The sequence below is a fragment of the Furipterus horrens genome, unplaced genomic scaffold, assembly GCF_987537825.1.
Source record: "Furipterus horrens unplaced genomic scaffold, mFurHor1.1.pri manual_scaffold_7, whole genome shotgun sequence".
In the NCBI taxonomy this organism is placed as follows: domain Eukaryota; kingdom Metazoa; phylum Chordata; class Mammalia; order Chiroptera; family Furipteridae; genus Furipterus; species Furipterus horrens.
The window spans coordinates 91407421-91430305 of NW_028327177.1; positions in this window are offsets into that span (position 1 = coordinate 91407421).

A 22885-nucleotide genomic window follows, 5' to 3' on the forward strand; every position below is an offset into this window, starting at 1 on the left:
GATATTTCATAAAAAGTAATTCAAATGCCTCTTGCTCCCTGGAAGCTAGCTGAGTGTAAAAGTATGGTTTCTTCAAGTCATACACTTCTTGTTTGGAGAAATTTCTGGTCATTTAATCCTAAGGGACTGACATTATTTTGGATGGTGCAAATAAGCTATTATGAGGCTGATTTTGGCCTTTGAACTGTAGGATTATGTTCAAAATTTTTAGTCACGCTCCTATGTTTAAGGGTCTGTAACTTTTAAAAATAAAACTAGGTAAAGTGAAAAGACGACTCAAAAGAATGGACAAAATAATTGCAAATTATATTTCTGATAAGCATGTAATATCCACAATATATAAAGAACTTCTACAACTCAACAACAAAAAGACAACCCATTTAAAATATGGCAAAAAAGACAAACAGACATTTCTCCAAAGACAATATACCAAAGACCAAAAAACACATGAAAAGGTGCTCAACTTAGGGAAATACAAATCAAAACCACAATGAGATATCACTTTATAGTCACTAGGATGGGGAAAAAAATTTAAAAACACACATACAAACAATAAGTTTGACTAACAGATGCAGAAATTGGAACCCCTCACCCAAACAGTGCTGGAATGCTGGTGAGAATATGAAACGGTGCAGCCACTATGAAAATCCATTTGGCAAATTTCTCAAAAAGCTAAACATAGAATAACCATATGACCTGGGACTTCCATTCCTAGGTTATAACCTACATAACTGAACACAGGAATTCAAACAGATATGTGTATGCTGCCAGTGTTCACTGCAGCATTATTTCTCACAGCCAAAAGTTAAACACAACTGAAGTGTCCATCAACAGATGCATGGATAAACAAAATGTGGTATATTCATAAAATGAAATATAATTCAGCCATAAAAAGGAATGGAGCACTCATACATGCTACTACATGGATAAACCTTGAAAACATTATGCTAAATGAAACAAGCCAAATTTCCGGGGCAAATAGAGAAGGGACAAATACAAAGGGAGAAATAGTACATGACTCCATTTATATGGCATACATAGAATAGGTCAATTATAGAGACAGAAACTAAAAAGGTAGTTATTGTTTAATGGATATGGAGTTTCTGTTTGAGGTGATGAAACGTTTTAGAAATAGAGAGCGGCAATTGTTGTACAGCATTATAAGTGTACCTAATGTCCCTAAATTATACACTTAAAATGGTTAAAATGGTAAATTTTGATGCTGACTTACGTGGCATAGTTGGTTGGAACATCACCTCATAGACTGAAAGGGTGGGGCACATACCCAAGTTGCAGGTTTAATCCCTGGTTGGGGTGCGTACAAGAAGTCAACCAATCAGGGTTTCTCTCTCACATTGATGTTTCTCTCTCTCTCTCTCTTTCTTCCTCTTCTCTCTCTCTAAAAGCAATGAAAAATGTCCTTGGGTGAGGATAAAATAAAAAAAGGTAAATTTTGTTATATATACTTTGCCACAATAAAAAATCATAAAAAAATAAAGCTAAATAAATATTTTTAAAATTAATTTCTTTTGCAGTTCCCTCAGTTCAGTCTCAGATTCAGAACTCAAAACAAGAGCCACGGACTTCCAGTGCCTGATCCATTACAATATTTAGTCTGATATCTTAGTGTCTTTAAATTAATCAATTCCTTCTAATTATCTTTCTATTTTTCAGTATTTATAAAATGCCTACTAAGTGCTTGGTGATCAAAAATTGGTGGTGAGGGATGGATTGAAGAAAGTTTCAGTATGTGTTTATATCAGGGTCTATACTCAAAGGCCCTTTAATGTGCGACCCCAGCTAATCTTACCTTCCATGTTATGAATCGTCATCATCCCCGTTCTATGGCTGAAGACAGGAGGCCAACGAAGGTTAGGAGAACTTGCTGGTAGCAGGTAAAACAATTGAGATTGGAAGCTAGATCTGTCAGATTCAAAGCTCCCCATGCCTCATGCCACTCATTCTTGTTCATATTCTCTTTCTTTCTGCCTCCCTCTCTCACCTCTACCTGCCTTCATTTTCACTCTCCCAAATTCCCTTGGGTTCTTGGCTATCCCCATTGTCCTTAACAACCAGGGACAGTTTCAAGTGGGTAACAAATCCCCTGATGGTGGCTCTAAGTTCAGGGTCAATCAAGATAGCTCATGTTCCAGGTGAAAGCAAGGCTCAGATTTTGTAACAACTGCTTTACAGCTGGAGGAAGGGCTACCCCCAGGGGGCTGCTGCAAGTATAGCAACTTGACTGTGCAGGTGCAGCAAGTGAAAATGCAGCTGTAACAGGCAAGGCAAGGCAAACCAGCAGGCTCCCAAGGCAGGATCCTGGCAAGCAGTAAATATGCCCTCTGCTTTCCACGGTTCGCCAGACGGGGACGGTGGCAGATTCTGCCAAAGGTTCAGCTCCATGTGTTTTGTTAGTGGCACATTCCTGAGTCTACAAGCTCATTCTGGACTGGAAAACAATCAAGGGGCCACAAGAGGGTCCCTGGAGGTCAGGTCCAGCCATCATGGGCTTACTTTGCTACAACAAGTAGGCAGAGCAAGTTAGCAGTGAGCAGGACAGGGTAAAGAAAAGTAGAGGTGATTCAGACTCAAGCCAAGGGCCAGGAGTGAGCCTCTTCTTGGCTTCTGCCCGGGTATGCCCCCCAGATTTCATTTCTGTGCTGCTTCTTTTGAGTTGAAGATTCCTGTTTTTCACTGCAGTCATACAAAGCGTGTTCCTGAATTCATCAGAGCTTTATTATATCTGCATTTTGGGAACCAGTGCATTCTAAATCAGCCAAGAGAGGATAGCAACTCAGGAAATGAGTAGTTTTTTCCTCTTCCACTTACCAGTGAATTTCAGGTCATTATCAAACAGTATTCTCTGCCTTCATTTAATCCATCACATGAGGTCTTAATGCACCACACAATCTACTGCTCATTAATACTGCTAAGGCGCATTTACAGAGTATTTAAAATTGGCCTGCTCTCTCTCTCTCTGCTCATTCCCTGCAGTGCAGTCCAGTTTCTGGGATGGAGCTCGATCAATAAACACATTCTTTCTGTCTGTTGAGACTTTCTGTCTTCCAATTAGAAGAAAGGCACAAAGCATGCTGCTTTATTAGATGGAGACAGCAGTCAATTTTGGTTCAATGCTGAGTGGGAAATGCTGATTTTTCAAATGTTTGTGTAACAGAAACAACAAAGCATCCACTTGGAAAGCCAAACAACATACAAATGGGGTTTTCAGCAGCCCAAGGAAGGAGGAAAAGAGTAAGAATGTGGGCCCCAGGGGGACAGCAGCAGCCACTCTCCCAGGTCTTGTGTGATGGTCCAAGTTAGGTGGCAGCACAGAAACCAGAACGGTGCTCCTCCATGTCACGGGGTTATTAAACTCTGCTTGGCCCAGCCAAGTTACCAAGTCCCCACGTGGTCTGCATGCTTTGCCTGCGGGAGGCCAAGTGCCAAGACACAGACCCCACCATCTGGGCTGCTCCTCATTAGCTTTTCTACTGAAAACTGAACATGTAAGTCTCCACATTTTTAAACACCATGCACAGGCCTTCTTGTTTTGCAGATGTTGCTTTGGACTCCTAGAAACTAAAAACTTCTAACTAAAAACTGGAGGGCCTCTCTCCTGCTTGCAGTGCACTGTTAACATTAGTGCATTGAGAGCAAGAATTGGGGGGGGGGTGAGAATGTGAGGGAGAAAGGGTAACTGAGAAGGGGAGGAAGAAGGGCAAGGATGGAAAAAGGAAGAAAAGGCACACTGATCTGAGAGTCAGGAAACAGGTTTTACTTATAGCTTGCCAATTATTAACTCAATGATACAGGGCAAGACTTATTTTCTCCTTGTTTGTATGGGACACAATTGAAAACTAAAACCTGATGAGTTTTAGACATAAATATGTGTCATGAAGGTCAAATTGGAAGGTGACTATGAAGACGCTTTATCACCAATGTAACCCAGAAAAATCTAGGCCACCTTGAGGCCTGTCTCAGCAGTTACTAAACACACACACACACACACACACACTTTAATCCAAAAAGCCTTGAAAAGCAATGCACATTTTTACTGAATGACTCTTGAAGGATGGCTAGGAGGATTTGCACCATACAGCATGACAAAATCCTCTTAAAAGAGCTTGTCAGATATCTCTGTTTCCCCATTATCCTTTTCTTTATTGTAGCTGTTCAGTTGTCTCTCTTATCTTCAAGCAGTTCATTCCATACTGATCACATCTCATTTTTGTCTTCTCTTTAACCCTTTCCTAGATAATTTTCTCCAATAGATTGCTCCATGTGTTTATTTGTATAAAGAAATTTGCTTCCCTTCTTTCAGCTTCTTCCACTCAGCCTCTCTACCCATTACCCTGATCTGACCAACAAAGATCCAATAGCTGAGTAGTGTCAACATGATATTGTTAAGACAACTGTTCATGCTGGGAGCATGAAAAAAATTGTAGTCACATAGTTTTTCTTCTTATTCCCTGTTATACCTTCAATATGAGATTATTATCTAGCAAAATCTGATGTAACATATGTGACAATAACACAAAGTCAGTGACATCAAGATTCCCATCAGCTTGATCATTTATTGGGATCTATCTGTGTTGGAATCTCTACAAGGATGATGTGAGAGTCTTAGAGTCTTAGAGGTACAGATCTCTCATTATGTTGTAGAAGGATTTGGCTTATGGCATGTGACTGATGAGTTGCCCTAGCCGCAGTTCATTACCTTGTGACTTAGAAAAGACCCTGAAATTGTAATAATGCTTGTCTTTCCTTTGGATTAGTCAGGGTCATAAAATACATAGAACTCTTGCCCTGACTTCTCACATGGGTATCACAACTGGTGATAGCAGTCTTTTCTGCCAAGCCCAGGAGAGGTGCTGGATACTTCTCATCAAAGAACTCTAGAAAGCCAATACAAATGACATGAGAAGGCAATGGAGAAGAAATCTATTGACATGCAACTATCAAATGAACTCCTCACTAAAACGTAAATAATTCACCTGACAAGAAGAACTTATTCTGATATGGTTGATGAGTCTCTCTTTAGAAAAAGTTTTCCTTCTCTTGGCTTCCAAGACATCACACTCCTTTTGTCCCTTCTCACTATGTTTGCCATTCTGCCTCAGTTTCCCTCACTAGCTCCTTGTCATCCTGATCTCTGTGTTAGTACCTCAGGGTCCTGCTTTGGGCTCCCTTTACCTCTCTAGCTATGCTCTCTCCCCATACAATCTCCAAGTCCAATAGCTTAGATTTGGATCCAAAATCTAGATCTCCCATCCAGATTTACCCCAATCCCAGACTGAGAAGTCCACATACAACTCAAACTGAGTATGGTGGAGGGAGGTCCTCTTGATTGCCTTCCCAACTTGTTCTGTCTCCATCTCAGCGAGCAGCACCATTAGTTCCAGTCATTGAAGCCCACTCTTCTCTCGCTTTCCCTCTCCACCATGCCTAATCCATAACAAATTACCATTGATCTTATTATAGGACTTATTCCAAATTCATCTACTTTTCCCCATCTTCTCAACCACTGCTTTAGTCCAAGTCAGGAACACCTTCCACCCAGCTCTGTAATAGCTCCCTAGCTAGCTTCTCTGCTAGAACTCTTGCGCTTCTCAGTCTCATTGTCAAACACCAGGCAGAGTGATGCTTTAGAAATGTAACATGGGTACACCAACTTCTGTGAAACCTGCACTGGAGTTCCTTCTTACCTAGAATGAAATCTAAACGCCTTACCCTGGCTCTCTGAAACTTCATGTAATGTTTCTTTCCTATATATCCAACTTTACCTTCTGTATTTCTCTCACTTTCACATTATAGTTCAACCACACCGATCTCCCTGCTATTTCTTGGAAAAGCTAAGCTTGTTCTTGCCTCAAGGCCTTTGCTCTGACTGTTCCCTTTGCCTGAAATGTTTTCCCCCCAGATCTTGATGGAAGGATCCTTTTGTCATGCATATAACAGCTATGTGTTACCTCTTCTGAGAAGGATTTCCTGAGCACACAATCTAAAGTAGCCTTGAGTTTCCTGGTGTTGATATAACAAGTTGCTGCAAACTAGATGACTTAAAACAGCAGAAATTTATTCTTACTCAGTTCTGGAAGCCAGAAGTCAGATATCAAGATATCAGCAGGGATACCCTCCCTCCAAAGTTTCTAGGGAAGAATCTTTCCTTCCTTATTCCAGCTTCATGGGGGTCCATGCCTTCCTTGGTTCATGACTACATCATTCCAATATCTGCCTCTGCGGTCCCACTGACTCCTCTTCGTCTGTCTCCCTCTGTCTCTCTGCTATAAGGATACACATGACTGCATTTCAGGATCACTTGGATAATCCTAGATAAAGTCCTTGTCTCAAGATTCTTAATTACATCTTTTGTCCTATACAGTAATATCCAGGAAGTAGGACCCAGATGTATTCATTTGGAGCCCACCATTCAGCTATATCATGCAAAACATATTGTCTGATTTTAACTCTGTGTTTAACAATTACTGTTATGGTGGTCATTTATTTCTGTATTATTTATTTGTTAGTTTAATTCCTGTATCTCCACGAGAATGTATGCACCATGAAAGTAGGGACTTTGCCTGCCTTTAGCCCCTGATGTTGAGAAGAGTGCCAAGCATAAAAAAGTGCTCCAAAATAATTTTACATGATTGTATTGAGGATTAAATTAAGCCAATATTTAAGAACTTCTTTATTTACTTATTTGCTTTATAAAACTCTTTGTTCAAATGCAGATGCCAAACACGTAGACTGAGCAAAGTTGGGAGCTGAGCTCTTATGTTTGAAGTAGGGGTTGAATGTAGGGAGCTCTGGTCCTATGCTTTCCAATTCCTTCTGATGATATACACTAGAGATTGGAGGAATTTTCTGGAAAAGAAAACACTTTAATATCTTGGCTCAAATTAGTTGTGCAGAAGAACTAGAGCATAGAGGAACATGGAGGAAATGGGCCACTGAGCAGACACAGTTGATAGGGGAGCTGGTGCAGGTAGTGGAGACATGGAGGTGTGCCATGTCCACTGAGGGCTGCATGTGGTCACTGCAGGGTGTTACATGGGTTAGAGGACTGAAAAGTTAACTTTTACTCTCAGTTAGGTCATGCATACTCAATGCTACATGGTTGGTCTTTCTCAGAATGTGCCCTGAAAAGAGTGAGACTGACTGTAAGGGTTTTCTCCAGTACTCAGCAGGGAATGGGAGAGGGTTAGCCCTTAAAAGCCTAGGCTCTGCACTCAAACAGACTCAGGAACCAATCCGAGGTCAGATGGCTTCTGAGCCACATGATCTTGGGCGGGCTGCTTAACCTCCTTGACCCTCATTTCCCCATCTGTCAAATGGAGATAGCAATAATGCCTACCTCACAGGTGTTGAGTGTTATGAGCTAATTCACATTAAGCAATTGGTACAGCATTAGTACATATGCATAGCCTGCAATAAACTGAAATAATTATCTTTTATTAAGTATTTTTATTATTTGAGTATTGGGGTTTTTAGATATAAAGCTCAGGTTATTCTTGGGTAGTTCTTCATTTCTAGTTCCTGACTCTCTAGCAAAATGACATTTGAATCAAGCCATAGAGGAATTCACTCATTTATTCACTCACTCACTTGATCAGGAAATATTTTTTTAAGTAGCTATAATGATTCAGAAACTGTTCTAGCTGGAAAGGATAAAGAAGTACATAACATAGATTTCCTTTTCTGATAGAGCCTACCTTTTGATGATGGGAGCAGATAAGAAAACAGTAAGCTTTGGGGGAAAATCCTAGAATCAACTATTCCCTTGCTGTGTATATTCTCATTCTTGGCTCAATGTATAATGTGTACCTCAGGAGCTTAACCTGAGCTTTGTTCTGCTGATGCAAGGGTCTGCCACCAGGCCAGCACACCAGCAGGCAGAAGTGCCATCCTGCCCCACCCTCCCCACAGCAGGTATGCAGGCATTTCCTACGGGGATCTCAGAGGCCCATTCCCTTGTAGTCTTTGATGATAAAGGTGATGGTACTGTTCCAATAAATATTTATTTGTAGACTCCCTTCTAAATGCTGGGTACCACATATGCTCTTTTATATAGATTACCTAATTTCAATCCTCCCTAAACCTATGAGCTAAGTTTTGTTATGATTCCATTTTAGAGATGAAGAAAATGAAAATCAGAGAGGTTATGAAACTTGAGCCAAGATGCTGCTTCTGAGTGGTCTAGCTGGCATTTGATTTGATTCCCGAGCCCCTGGCCTCAATTCCAGGCTCTGCTCCCTGCTCCATAGGGCTCCCATGGAGCATGCGTGACACTCTGGACTGAGATTTAAGGATGGCTGTGGTATGTGTGTAGCCAGGCTGGTCTGCCAGAGCTGGGTGAGGTCCACGGGGCAGGACTACATGCCCTCGGCTTGGCACTTGGCTGACTGTCTGCTGATTGTTGCATGAGGACAATTGCCTGTGCTTGTCTGGATTCCCTGTGAGAACAAGAACCTGCCACTTGCCATCAAGAGAGAGGAAATGGTTCATAACATGCTGATTGGGACTCCTCGGGCAAGTCATTTAACTTCTCTGAGCTTCACATTCCTTACCTGTAAAGGAGCACTGAAATGAAATCTGCCTCACAGGTAGTTGTCAGGATTAATGGAGACAATGCAGGAAAGCACTTGGCACAATGCCTGACACATAGAGTGAAACAAAATGCGAGGGAGGGAGGGAGGAGATAGGCTTTATAACCAAACTAACTATCATCTATCCTTGGCTAAGCTCCTTCTCTCTGTAACACAGCATCCCCATTTGCTAAATGTGTGGACTTCTGAAAAGTACTGTCCTCTCAAGTCCTTCAAGTTCCAGCCTCCAGACATCTCTGAGTCTCTGTAAAACAAAGAGATTCCATCAAACAAGCAGAGATGAGTCCCCTTGTCCCTCGCATTGCCAAGTCTGTGTCTAGAATCAATAACTCTAGGTTGGTTCCTGGATGAGAACCAGGAAATTCAGGAAATTCAGCCTCTCTTTATAAGGCTGAATAATATCGCTCTATGTGTGGGGGGGTGGGGGTGGGTGTGGGTGTGTGTGCGTGCGTGTGTGCGTGCCACCTTTTGTTTATCTGTTCAACCATGGACAAACACTTGGATTGCTCTACATTTTAGCAGCTGTGGAAATTTTTTGGCTATCTTTACTTCCCTTTCATTTTATAAAAAATGAGTCTAGTCACGTCATATTTTATGATGGAACCAGGACAGAAGTATGCACAGGGTGTGCGGGTCACTGCAAGTAGTGAGGGATTTGCAGGTCTCCCACTCCTTGCATGGGGTTGTGAAGCTCACAGCCAGGTCAGGCACAGGGTCAGCACTCAGAAATAAAGCAGGGAAAAGACGGGTTTTCTTTTGGCTCCTCATATATTCAAGTACTCTCCTGCCTGTCCCAGAAACTCCCCACAGGCCACTCCCTGTGCCTCAGACTCTGTCCTCTTCCCTTCACTGAACCAGCCCCTGCTTCCCTTTGTACCACTGCGCAGCCCCACCCACCCCCAATAAGATGTCCCTGGCCTCCTTGATTGGATGAATGCCCCCTCCCATTATACATGCTTCTAATACAGTGAACTTGCCTTCTTAACAGTTAGCATTCCCCCAGATGACCTAGCAGTATCTGGCCCATAGCAGATACTCAGAAAATATCTTTACAACAAATGAATGTATGAATGAATGATAACAACAGAAAATTATAGATGATCCTAAATCTCAAAGTGGGGGCCTGGCATCTGTCTAGGAAACCAGTGCCACTTCATACCCCACTCTTCCCATCCTCCTCAGTCTCCATCCCAGCTCCTCACCTTCCTCACACCCTGCCCTGGCATCCTCTCAGGCCCTCAGTCTTCCAAGTGGGGCCTGCAGTGAAGCAGGAGGGAAGAAACGACAAGCCTAGCTAGGGTTTAAAGACACGCTCTCCTGAAATTGAACAATTCATCCCACGGGATCAGCAGGAATGCAGCATTTGGAGAAATTACACCTTTGAGCTGCCAGGATATATGCAAACAGCCAAGAACAGAAGTTGGCCCAACACATCCAGAGAGGAACAAATATGCACAGGGAGCTCGCAGGTGAAGCATTCTCATTTCTCCAGGGAATGTCCAAGAATGTCTGCCTATCTTGGTGTCCCTTCTTCTCCTTGGTCCTAGGGTAATTCCCATTGAATGGTTTCCAAAGCCAGTGCTGGGAGGGGAGGAAGGAGAGGAGCTCTACATATAAATGAGTGTCAAGATATTTGGGCTTATTATCAGTACAGCTGTGACTAGCTGGTGTGGGGAGGCAAATGGAGGATAAGCACATGAACACTGGAATTTGTATCCCAGGGTTCAAATCCTGCCTCTGACACTTACTAGACTAGTCTTGGGCAAATTCCCTCATCTATGTCAGCCTCACTCTCTTCATCTGTAAAATGGGGATGATAATACTACCCTTCTTCACAGGAATAGTTTCAAGATTTAGTAAGTTAATAGATGTAAGTGCTTAGATGAGTGCCTCATATGTAGTAAATGCTCAATAAATATAAGCTTCTCATTACTAATTAGGATAGAATTGGCAGAATATTTGACTAGAGAAGTGGTTCTTGGATGTCTCAATTTCATAGTCTCATAGAATTAACATTCCTTTACCCTTATTTTCAACTTTCATTTTGCATATTATAGGTATTTAAGTGATCAACTGTATTTTGTATTCTATAAAATAAAGCATATTTTTTCCTGGCCAGGTGGCTCATTTGGTTGGAGTGTCATCCCATAAACCAAAAGGTCATGGGTTCAGTTCCCAGTCAGGGCACATGCCTAGATTGTAGATTTGGTCCCAGGTCAAGGTGTATATGAGAGGCAACCAATCGATTTTTCCTACATCAATGTTTCTCTCCTTCTCTCTCCCTGCCTTCCCCTCTCTCTAAAATCAATAAACGTGCCTTCAGGTGAGGATAAAAAATAAATAAATAAAGCATACTTTAAAGCCTCAAATGAAAGACAAACAAAAACATTGAAACAATAAACATGTTTGCCTTTATGATAAACTAAAAACAAACAGTAAATACATTGCTGTTTGTTGAAGCCATATTGAATTATGAACTAAATGAATCAGGCAGTCTGAAAGCTTCCATCTCCTCAGTGGTCCTTCCCTGGTATTCCTTGCTCCCACAGCCCCCCAAACCTGTCCCAGCACTAGTTACTTGACATTGTAATTGTCCTTTACTTCTCTGCCTTTCTTGCCCAACCCCCACCAGCAGCCCAACTCCTAGCCTCCCTGAGGGCAGGAACTGTGGTTATCATTGTTGCATCTTGCATACAGGGTTGCTCAAAGTACTTGGAATAAGAGCCGAACACTTACTCCTCAAATGCTGCTGGAAACCAGCATGCGGCTCACAGAGAGCCTCTCACACCTTCGCAAGTGCTGTTGCCCCTCTTGGAAGCTCATCCTAAATTCATTCTGGTTTCACTTACCGCCTCCCCAGGGAAGCACTCCTGAAAGCCTTATGTAAACAGCCTTCTCCTCCCGCCCTTGGTCTTAACCCCAAATTCATCACCAGTTACAGCCATACTCTATGTTTATATGCTCATTTGTGTACAGTAGTCCCTCACTATATCGCGGTTAACTTATCTCAGCCTCACTGTATTGCGGGATTTTTAAAAATATTATATTTAATTACTTATTACGGATTTTGCACTATATTACAGGGTTTTGCAGTACTGTATACATATGTTGTTAAAGTTACATAGGTTTAAGAGTGTAGAATAAATGTAAGGTTCCTACTTCATGGGGGAGTCTAGAATGTAATACCGGCAATAAGTGAGGGAATACTGTGTTTTCAGGTTCCTCCGCTGGAATATAAGCTCTACGAGGGCAGGGACTTTGACTGACTAGTCCTCTGGTATGCTCCCAGTCTTGGGCAAATTCAGGTTTGGTTTTAGCAAGCCCCCGCAGGAACTGCTGGTATCAGGGAGTGCCTTGCCCCCACTCAATCTGCTGCTCCCACAGTAACTCCTGGCTTCTGGGGCCAGTGAGTGCCTATGTCCTTCAAAGTATCCTTATCTGCAGAAAGGAATTTAACAACTTTTCTGCTCTCACAGCTAACTCCTCCAAAGCCATCTACAAGGAGTCCCTCCAATTCCTGCTCCTAATCAACTCCTCGCTACCCTTAAGAAAACCTGTTTTACTTTTGTTCAGGGCTGACACCATCTTAGTCTCAGCCTGCTTGTGCAGTTGGCCAGATAAACCTTTTAAACCCATGACCTATTTTGTCATTTCTCTTCTTGTTCTTTGGAACCTAACACTCAGCCGCTGGCAGTCATGAAGACAGGAGAAGATGGCCAAGCAGGCCACACAGAACTGATCTGAACAACATCCATTCAAAAGAACTCATGGAGAGGGGAACAGTAGGTAGCAGGTGTGTGGCTCCTCACTGCCTGTGTATTCTGGAGCAGCATTCAGAGCTTTAGCAAGGTTAGTGGGCAGACCTCAGAAGGTGGACCATGACCTTCTGACTTGTGGCATTTTAAGGTGCAGCTAGGGAAGCACCAGCCCCTCTCCCAGCACCCACAGGGGCCAGGATACAGTAGCATTACAGAATGGCAGAATCTCAGGTCAAGTTCTGTCCCACCAGCTGTTCATGGCTGTGGACCCACGATCTGAAAGCTGAGCTCCAGGCTTTGGAGTTTCAGCTCTGGAAGGAGAAAAGCTTGAGACAGAATTTGTCACTTTAGCGTTCTCGGCTGGGGAAAAATTGATCTCTTACCAGGCATAATGAGGTAGTAGTGAAGGCTGGAGTCTGAGACTTGGGACTCAGCAGAATTAATGTTTAATGTACTAGGCATTTGGCTATCTTCCACAGAGCACGGAAGGAGGCCACACCTTTTTCTGGTAGGCCAGCCTGTGAGGATGGGTCCTAGGCAAGCTAACACTGACCTATTACTAGCACGTAACAGGTACTCAATAAATGTATTAAATGAAGGAATAAATGGCTTTTGCCCTATAACTGTGAGATTGACTAATCATTAGAAAAAAAGCATTGACTTGCACTGAGTGAGCGTTAACTACAGAGAAATTCAGTTCTCTCTCTCTGTCTCTGTCTCCCTCTCTTCTTTCCTTACCAAAAGGGAAGCCGCTCAGCCCCATGGCTCTCAAATTCATGAATATGAATCATTATTCTGCTGATGGTGGTGTTCTGTTCCTTGGTAAAGCTTGGTTTAAGGGCCACTAACAAAATTTCTCCAGTTCTCAGAACAAAAGGAATGGGACTGCTGGAGCTTTTCTGTATCTGGGCCACCTCCACTATATATGTGAAGATTCTCAGAATCTGTAAGATGAGGTGACCTGTTCAAATAGCAGGAAAGCCAAAAGCAGACTCAGTCTCTACCTCTGAATTCCTAAAATAATAAAAGCCCTTTTAAGTAGCTGCAAATTAGCAGTGCACAGCTGTATTTTGTTTCTGTGTTAGTCTTGGTCTCTAGTTATTTTTTTAAGAGAATTAGTTGCCCCCTCTAGTGGGGCTATGCACATTCCAGCTTAACACAGCCCACTCCCCTCCCCATTTCCTCACACTGACCTGCTTCATTCCTTCACATCACTTGCCTGGCCTCTCAGGTACCTGAACTTTTAACTTCAATCTACATGACTGTGCTTAGAAACTCAATCAGTGCAAGACTGGTCCCTGCAGGGTGCTTCCCAGTTAAATTGCTGGCCTCCTTCAAATCTCCAGGGAAATCTGGCCATTGCCTGGTGCTTAAGGCAATCCATCCTGTAATTCCCAGGCCCAGGCCCCTTTCACACTCTTTCCCCATCATGTGTGGCTTTTAAACTAATTTTTCATATGCAGTAACCTTGTTTTCTCTGGTAGATTCTGGGGTCCTGGGATGGAGTCTTGCTCTTTCACCTCGTTGTATTTTGTGTGTCACCTGACTTAATAAGAATCACACTCCTGTGCCTTCAGCATCCCCTGGGTAGTATGACAAAAGATAATGCACGCATTCAGAGAGGATGGACATAAGGATTTAGGAACCCTGGAATGAGGTTTCTAAAACTGGATCTCAACCTAAAAAAACAAACAGCCAGGAGCTCTCTGCTAAACTCAGCCAGAAGCCAAGCCTAAGGTCATTCTGCACCAGAGAACATGGAAGTAAGGTGACTCAGTGGGCCAATCGGGAAATCAAACTATTCACAGCTTAAACATTTGGTCTCTTGTTTCCAGATGTGGCCACATGTCATATGGGGACAACATTGCCCCTAGTTAAGAACCACTGGTCTATAGTGGAATGCAGGAATTCAAATCTCAGCTCTCGTACTTATTAGCTCTGAGGACTTGAGCATGTTACTTATCTCTTGGACATCAGTTTTCTCAACTGCAGAAAGCATACAATAATAATGACAATAATAATACAGCTATTACCTTGCAAGATCACTGGGAATATTATATGAATGAATGTACGCTCTCAGAACAGTACCTGGAACAGAACAAGGGCTAAGCGAGTGTCTGCTGTAAGTACTACCTGCTTAGCACCACCACCACCCCTTTTTTAAAATCATTGTCACCAAGCCTGATGTAGACCCATCACTCAAACTGCAAACCTTGTGGGGCCAGATTGCCAAATTTTACAAATCTTGATATTTAAGTCCCTTAGTTCTCTCTATACTCTCATATATTATCTGAGAGCTAGGAAAGTGAACGGCATAGGAAATGCTTCCCTCTCAAGTTCAAAAGAGACAGTGAGAGAAAGTAGAGAAGAGTGTGAACTGAATCCTCAGGGTCCATATGTGAGAGGTTCTTTTTATGCCAAAGGATTTTAGATTTAGTTTCTCCTGGAAGGGTGAACGGATCAACTCTCCCAGCACAAGCTGAAACCACACTGTCTCCTTCCAATCCCGACCCCCTGCCATCTCTTGGTCTCTTTTCTCTCTCTCTCTCACACACACCTAGCCAAATATATATATATGGTTTATTTATATTGTTCTTAAGTCAGCAGTGAACAGGAGATAGGTCTGCTCTCTTTAGCAGACCTGTTTGTGTCTTGTTTCATTGCAGTTGTTTGCATCACAGATGCTTGCTTATCAACAGTATTTCTGACTTCTCTCTGATTTAGTGGCCCAGTTTGAAAGTTGAACGCAAGGAAAATACCTTGGAAGTGGAGACAGGGAGAAAGAGGAAATAAGGAAAAAAAGCAGAATCCTCAAAACACCATCCCATTCCTGCTGACTGTGGATGAGGTGTTTGTGAACTTGGGCTTGCCTTGAAAAGTCATGGAGAGAATTTTAGGACCATCCAGTGTTGAAAATGTCTTTCAGTGGAGCTCAGATTCTAAGACTCCAGTGTCAAATGCTCTTGTACTGATTCTCTTGGGGAAAAAATAGTGCTCAATAGCCCTTGAAATTCTCATTTTGGACACACCCCAGGCAGAGGAGCTGAGAGCATGCACAGGAGCATGAAATTGTGATTGGAGACTCTTCTCTGATGCTCTGTAACTAACGATAATTGCACCACCTGTAAGGACCTCCGGGCTGGAGGTGCCTACTGCTTGATTTCTGGATCATCATTCAAATGCATTGGGAGGGAGGAGAATCAAGTGAATTCTTCAAGGGAGATTTAGAAGATGAGTATAAGAGATCTAAGAAGTGAGTGTCTTGGCCTCGGAGCAAATGAAGCCAAACTGGAGTCAGCTGTGAGGATAGAGCAGCCTGTTCAGAAAGAGAATCCTCTGACTGTAAAACTGGGAGCTGTTGAGAGCACTGCATACTTGAGCACTAGGTGCTTGTAAATAGGAAGAGCTCCTGGCAGTCAGAGGCCACTTCTTAGACTTATGTGAGTTTCCTGGTGCTCAGCACAGCATGGGGACATGGTAGGTGTTCTATACATATTGCCACAATGTATCTTTTTTGAAGTAGAAGCTTTTGCCTCCATATACATTTTTGGAGTCAATATTGTAGAGAAAGCATCAGCATCAAGATGTTGGAAAGAATCAGATCTGCACTCAATTCTCAACCTCACTACTTCCTAATTATACAACCTGAGGAGAGTAAGGTTACCTTAGTCTTTCCATGTCGTCGGCAGCCGTCCGTCTCGAGAGACGATGGTGTAGCTTCTTAAGAGTCTATCTGCACCGCCGAGAATGGCTGTGCAGTCCCACTCGGGAGTGACACGGTATCTGTCTCCTCCCGTGTTGAATCGACATCTTGCGATGACGCTGGAGTGTCCTCTCCAGTGAAGCTGGAGCTACAGAGCCTGGGCAGGGTGATATGGAGGGTCTGCTGTTGCCCATGCAACAGACCCCCCCTCTCTTCGCAGCTGAAGGGTCCAAGGGAAAGACGGAGTCGATACAGCTTGGCTTCAGGTGCGCCGCAGGAGTTGCCGGTGTTGACTACAACGTCAAACCACCTTAGGGACTCCGGCTCCGGATTTTCTGTAGGGGTTTACTCCCTTAGCCTTTCCCCTGAAGAGGTATGCCGCAAGGCAGTGGAGGTTTTTTGGAGTCAGAGTTTTCCTTCTCTGATGTGCCCTGACTGGAAGATCGAACCAGCGACACTTAGCTCGCAGGCCAACGCTCAATCCACTGAGCCAAACCAGCTAGGGACAAGAGAGGGACTACTGTATTATTATTTTATATCTTTACAGCATTGTTCATATTTAAACTTTTGAAAAATTTTATATTAAAGATCATTGCTCTCTACTTCTTTTTAAGTTCCACAAACTAGCAATATCCAATAGGCTACATACAGGGCATGTATGTCTCCAGTTGAAAACAGGCCTCATTAATCATGATTTTCTTAAACCCTGTCATACTCATTCATTCACTCGCTTGGCCAAGTACGCATCTTAATTTCCTTCTCCATGTATAAAGTTAGGATAACACTAAGAACTACCTTGAAGGTGTAAGTGAGGACTGAAGTGTGAATAAAGCCCATCTCACAGTGCCTGGTACATAAGAGTGCTAAAATAACGCCAACTAGTGCTGGTGATAAAAATAAAACATTCAAGTGTAGGAATTGCGGTGGTTTGCTCAGAGAAAAAGCATTTTAGTGTTTACTAGGTAAAGAATGTGTCCAGTTTTCCATTTTGACTAGTAAACAAGGCATTTGTCTTTCAAAAAGACAGGTTCACAGTAGATATAATCATAAACACATGTCATACGAAAATTTTCTATATCAGAGAAGATTATGGTCAGTAACCTGCTGGTAAATGTTCAACTGATTCTCCAAAAAATTTAGGCATTTATAAAAATATAAAACTGTTGTACATTTTATGGCTACAAATAGTATGTGGCATACAATTTACGTATAATAACAAAACAAACAATATTCTTTATATTAGATCCCAATTGATTGTCAGAGAAGACTTGTTTGATTTTTTGCTTCCCTCTTGTATTTGTAGCCATTAAACCTTGATTTAACATATAGTTCTAGCATAATAGCTACTGGTGGAACACTTTTAAGCATAACCTGCATTATTAAAAATTATCCCATCACTGTCTAGACAATGAATCCAGCCCCTATTTGTAGCTTTAGCAACTTTCTGGTAGCTACATCCACCATGGCCAGTTTCTAGCTACTAACAGGATATCCATGAATGTGGAATTGAGAAGAGACATACAGGGACAGAGTGTTATATAGTATTTGACTAGACAGATACAATGATTAAATAACCCCAAAAGCAGAGATAATATTAAATGTAGTAAAATAATTAGGAAGTGATGAATACTGTATAACCTTTACTTTTAATGTAACTTACTTAATTGTAAGTTTATATTTAATTTTTAATTATGGTGTATTTAATTACTGACTCTTAAAACTCCTGTAAATTTAGAAATTGGCTGCCAGTAGGAGCCGATATTAGGATACTACCTTGAGTGAGAAGTGTCTGTCTGACCCACAGCTCTACTGTTTCTACATCTAAAGGAGCTTTTCAGTTAGCTGTGTTCTTTTCCAAAATCTCACCTCGCACATTTGATTCCTTCCATCCTTCTGCCCTCTTGTTGTTGAATGAGGTTCCACAGCCCCTTTCTCTGTCCTTTCTCTTTATTCCGGGTGTCTCCTCCTTTGTCAGTGCATCTGTCGCTCCACATTTGAACTAGTGCAAGCTCTCCTGTTTCCTTCCTCCTGTTCTTTCATCCCCTGCATCACTCTAGATTCTCTTCCCAGACTCAATTTCCCAGCATACCCCTTGAGGCCAGAGTCTTGCTCCAGAGCCTTCAATCATCCTTTTAGGCTTGTACAATACCTTTAGAATTTCTGAAAATGGCTACAGAACGATGTGAATGCACTTAGCGCCACAAAATTGTACATTTAAAAGTGGTTAAAATGGACAGACTTCCCACCAAGATGGAGGCCTAGACAGACACGCTGCATCTCCCTCCAAAACTAAGAAGGAATACAACTACCTCAAAACTAGACACAACCAGAAGTTCCAGAAAATCAAGCTGCATGGAAGTCCAACAAACAAAGATATAAAGAATTAATACTCATGCAGACAGGTAGGAGGGGTGGAGCCATGGCGGAGAGGACGTGGTGTTGTGGCGGCAGCAGCAGCAGCAGCAGTGGCAGGCCAGCAGAAAGTGCAATCACACATTTTAAAAAGTTGGGAGGGACACCTGGGGAGTGCTCCCAACACCATACCAGACAGCGCAGCTCATGGTCCCAGTATTGGGAGAAAATAAAGCCTCATTGCTTCTGACTGTGCAAACCAGTGAGGGTTGGGGTGGAGGAAAAAACTGCTGGTCTCTAAGCAGGGTCCACTTGCTTGAATGGCCCCCATAGTCAAAGAATGTCTGCAGACCCACCCAAACTTGGAACAATAGTCAGGGCAACTACTAGAGAGACACTAGTCCCATACAGAAGTGGGAGAAGTGCCTAGAAAAGGAGTGAGTGCTGAGCAAGCGACATTGTTCCCTTCACCTCCACAGTGCCACAATGTGGTGAAATGGGTTGCCCTGTACTGATGAATACCTAAGGCTCCGCTGCTCACAATGTATCAAGTGCTACAGGTCTACCTAAGACAGAGAGGTGAACAAACACAGGAGCCTGTCAAGATGAGGACACGGAGAAGTATGGCCCAAAAGAGGGGACGGATCAAGGTTCCAGTGGGAGAACTAAGTGACGAGGAGATAGCCAACCTCATAGATGTAGAGTTCAAAACGTTGGTGATAAAGATGCTCACAGGGTTGACAGATATGCTTAAGTATGGCAGATGCATAAGGAAGAAGTAAAGTCTATGGTAAGTGAAATGAAAGAAAATCCACATGAAACCAGTGGTGAAGGGAAGGAAGGTGGGGTTCAAATCAATGATTTGGAACATAAGGAAGAAATAAACAGTCAACCAGTACAGAATGAGGAAACAAAAATTGAAAAAAATGAGGAGAGGCTTAGGAACCTTTGGGACAACCTTAAACGTGCCAACATCTGAAGCATAGGGGTGCCTGAAGGAGAAGAGGAAAAGCAAGAAATTGAAAGCTTATGTGAGAAAACAATGAAGGAAAACTCCCCAAATTTGGTGAAGGAACTAGGCATACAAGTCCAGTAAGCACAGAGTCCCAAACAAGCTAGACCCAAAAAGAACCACACCAAGATTCATCATAATTAAAATGCCAGAGGTTCAAAATAAAGAGAGAATTTTAAAAGCAGCAAGAGAAAAACAGAGCGTTACCTACAAAGGGGTGCCTGTAAGACTATCAATTGATTTCTCAAAAGAGGCTTTGCAGGCAAGAAGGGGCTGGCAACAAGTATTCAATGTGGTGAAAGCCAAGGACTTAAGACCAAGATTACTCTATCCAGCAAAGCTATAATTTGGAATGAAAGGGCAGATGAAGTGTTTCCCAGACAAGGCAAAGCTAAAGGAGTTCATCATCACCAAGTCATTATTATATGAAATGTCAAATGGACTCACTTAAGAAAAAGAAGATCAAAATTATGAACATTAAAATGACAACAAACTCACAACTATCAACAACTAAATATAAAAAAATTAAAAAATCCAACTAAGCAAACCAGAATAGGAACAGAATCATAGGTATGGAATCATTTGGAGGGTTACTAAATGGGAGGAGGAAGGGAGAGAAATGGGGAAATGGTGTAGGGGCTAAGAAGAATAGTTCTTAAGTATAAAATAGACATGCGAAGTTAAGAACAATATAGGAAGGGGTGAAACCAAGAAACTTATATGCATGACCCATAGACATGAACTAAGGGGGGTGGGATTGCTGGAGGGGAGGCGGGGTACTGGGCAGAGGGGAGCAAATGGAAAAAATTTGTACTATTATAATGACATAATCAATAAAATACGTCAAAAAAGAAAAGAAATTAAGGATATAGTAATTTAAATAAAAATAATTTACAGGGAAAAAACAGTAGAATGAATGAAGTTGAGAATCAAATCAATAATTTGGAATATAAGGAAGAAAAAAACAACCAATCAGAATAAAAGAAGAAAAAAGAATACAAAAAAATGAAGATAGTATAAGCAGCATCTGGGACAACTTCAAGAGGTTCAACATTCACATCATAGGAGTGCCAGAAGGAGAAGAGAAAGAGTAAGAAATTGGAAATATATTTGAAAAAAATAGTAAAAGAAAACTTACCTAATTTGGTGAAGGAAATAGACATGCAAATCCATGAACCACAGAGAGTCCCAAACAAGAGGGATGCAAAGAGGCCCACTCCAAGGCACATCATAAGTAAAATGCCAAAGGTTAAAGATAAAAAGAGAATCTTAAAAGCAACAAGAGAAAAGAAGTTAGTTAACTTACAGGGGAGTTCCCATAAGACTGTCAGTTGATTTCTCAAAAGAAACTTTGCAGGCTAGAAGGGATTAGCAAGAAGTACTCAAAGTCATGAAAAGCAGGGATCTATAGCCAAGATTACTCTATTCAGCAAAGCTATAATTTAGAATCAAAAGGCAGATAAAGACCTTCCCAGACAAGAAAAAACTAAAGGAGCTTATTATCACCAAACCGTTATTATATGAAACATTAAAGGGATTTATTTAAGAAAAAGAAGATCTAAACTATAAACAAACAAACAAACAAAAAAGACAAAAATACTTATCTATCAACAATTGAATCTAAAAACCTAACTAAGCAAACAATAACAGAGACAGAATCATGGATACAGAGAGCATTTTGCTGGTTATCAGATGGGAGAGGGGTGTGGGGGAATGGGTGAAGAGGTGAGGGGATTAAGAAGTATAAATAGGACTTCTGACCAAGATGGAGGCATGGACATACACGCTGCGTCTCACTCCACAGATGGGAGGAAACACAACTACTTCAAGGCTAGAGACAACCAGGGGTTCCAGAGGATCAGGCTGCATGGAGGTCTGGCAGGCAAAGATATAGAGAAGAAATGCTCATCCAGACAGGTAGGAGGGGTGGAGCCAGGGTGGAGGGGGTGCAGTGTGGTGGCGATGGCAGCGGCAGCAGCAGCGAGCCAGAAGAGGGCACAGTCACACATTTTGGGAACTTGGGAGGGACACCTGGGGAGCATTCCCAGCTCCTCACTGGACATTGCAGCTCACAGTACCAGCACCGGGGAAGGTCAGGCCTCATTGCTTCTGACTGCAAAGACCAGTGGGAGTTGGGATAGAGGCAGAGACTGCTGGTCTTTCAGCAGAGTCCACTTGTTTAAGTGGCCCCCATGGTCCTAGAATGTTCACAGACCCACCTACTCTGGGAGTGATGGCCAGGGTGGCAGCTAGAGGGGCGCCAGTCTGGTGCGGGGATGGGAGAGGTGACTGGAAAAGGGGCAAGCGCTGGGCAGGTGGCATTGTTCCCTCTCAGACCCCTTCCTCACATAAAGTGCCACAACGTTGTGAGACAGGTCGCCCTGTACTGATGAATACCTAAGGCTCCGCCCCTTACACCATAATAGGAACGACAGCTCTACCTGGGATGAGGAGGCAAACAAACACAGGAGCCTGTCATAATGAGGAGACAGAGAAGTATGGCCCAAAAGGGGAAATGGATCAAGGTTCCAGTGGGAGAACTAAGTGACGAGGAGATAGCCAACCTAACAGATGAGGAGATAGACAACCTAACAGATGTAGAATTCAAAACACTGGTAATAAAGGTGCTCACAGGCTCACAGGCTTTACAGATATGCTTGAGTACGGCAAATGCATAAGAGAAGAAGTGAAGGCTATGCTAAGTGAAACGAAGGAAAATCCACACAAAACCAATGGTGAAGGGAATGGAACTGGGGTTCAAATCAATGATTTGGAACATAAGAAAGAAAATAAGAGTCAACCAGTGCAGAATGAGAAAGCAAGAATTGTTAAAAATGAGGAAAACTTCAAATTTTGTGAAGGAGATGGACATACAGGTCTGGGAAGAACAAAGGGTCCCAGGAGAGCTGGACCCCGAGGGAACCACACCAGGACACATCATGATTGAGATGCCAAAGGTAAAAGATAAAAACAGAGTCCTGGGGTCAGCAAGAGAGAGGTGGAGAGTTGCCTACAGGGGGGTGCCTATAGGACTATCAGCTGATTTCTCAGAGGACACTTTGCAGGCAGGAAGAGACTGGCAAGCAGTATTCAATATGATGAAAAGCAAACTACAACCAAGATTACTCTATCCAGCAAAGCTATCATTTGGAATGGAAGGGCAGATGAAGTGCTTCCCAGACAAGAGAAAGCTAAAGGAATTCATCATCACCAAGCCATTATTATATGAAAGTTCAAAGGGATTTACTTAAGGAAAGAGAAGATCAAAACTATTAACACTAAAATGACAACAAACCCTACAACCACCAACAAATGAATCTAAAAAATAGAAACAAAATCCAACTAAGCAAACCAGAACAGGAACAGAATCATAGGTATGGAGATCATTTGGAGGGTTATCAGCTGGAGGGGGAAGGGGGAGAAATGGGGAAATGGTGCAGCCACTAAGAAG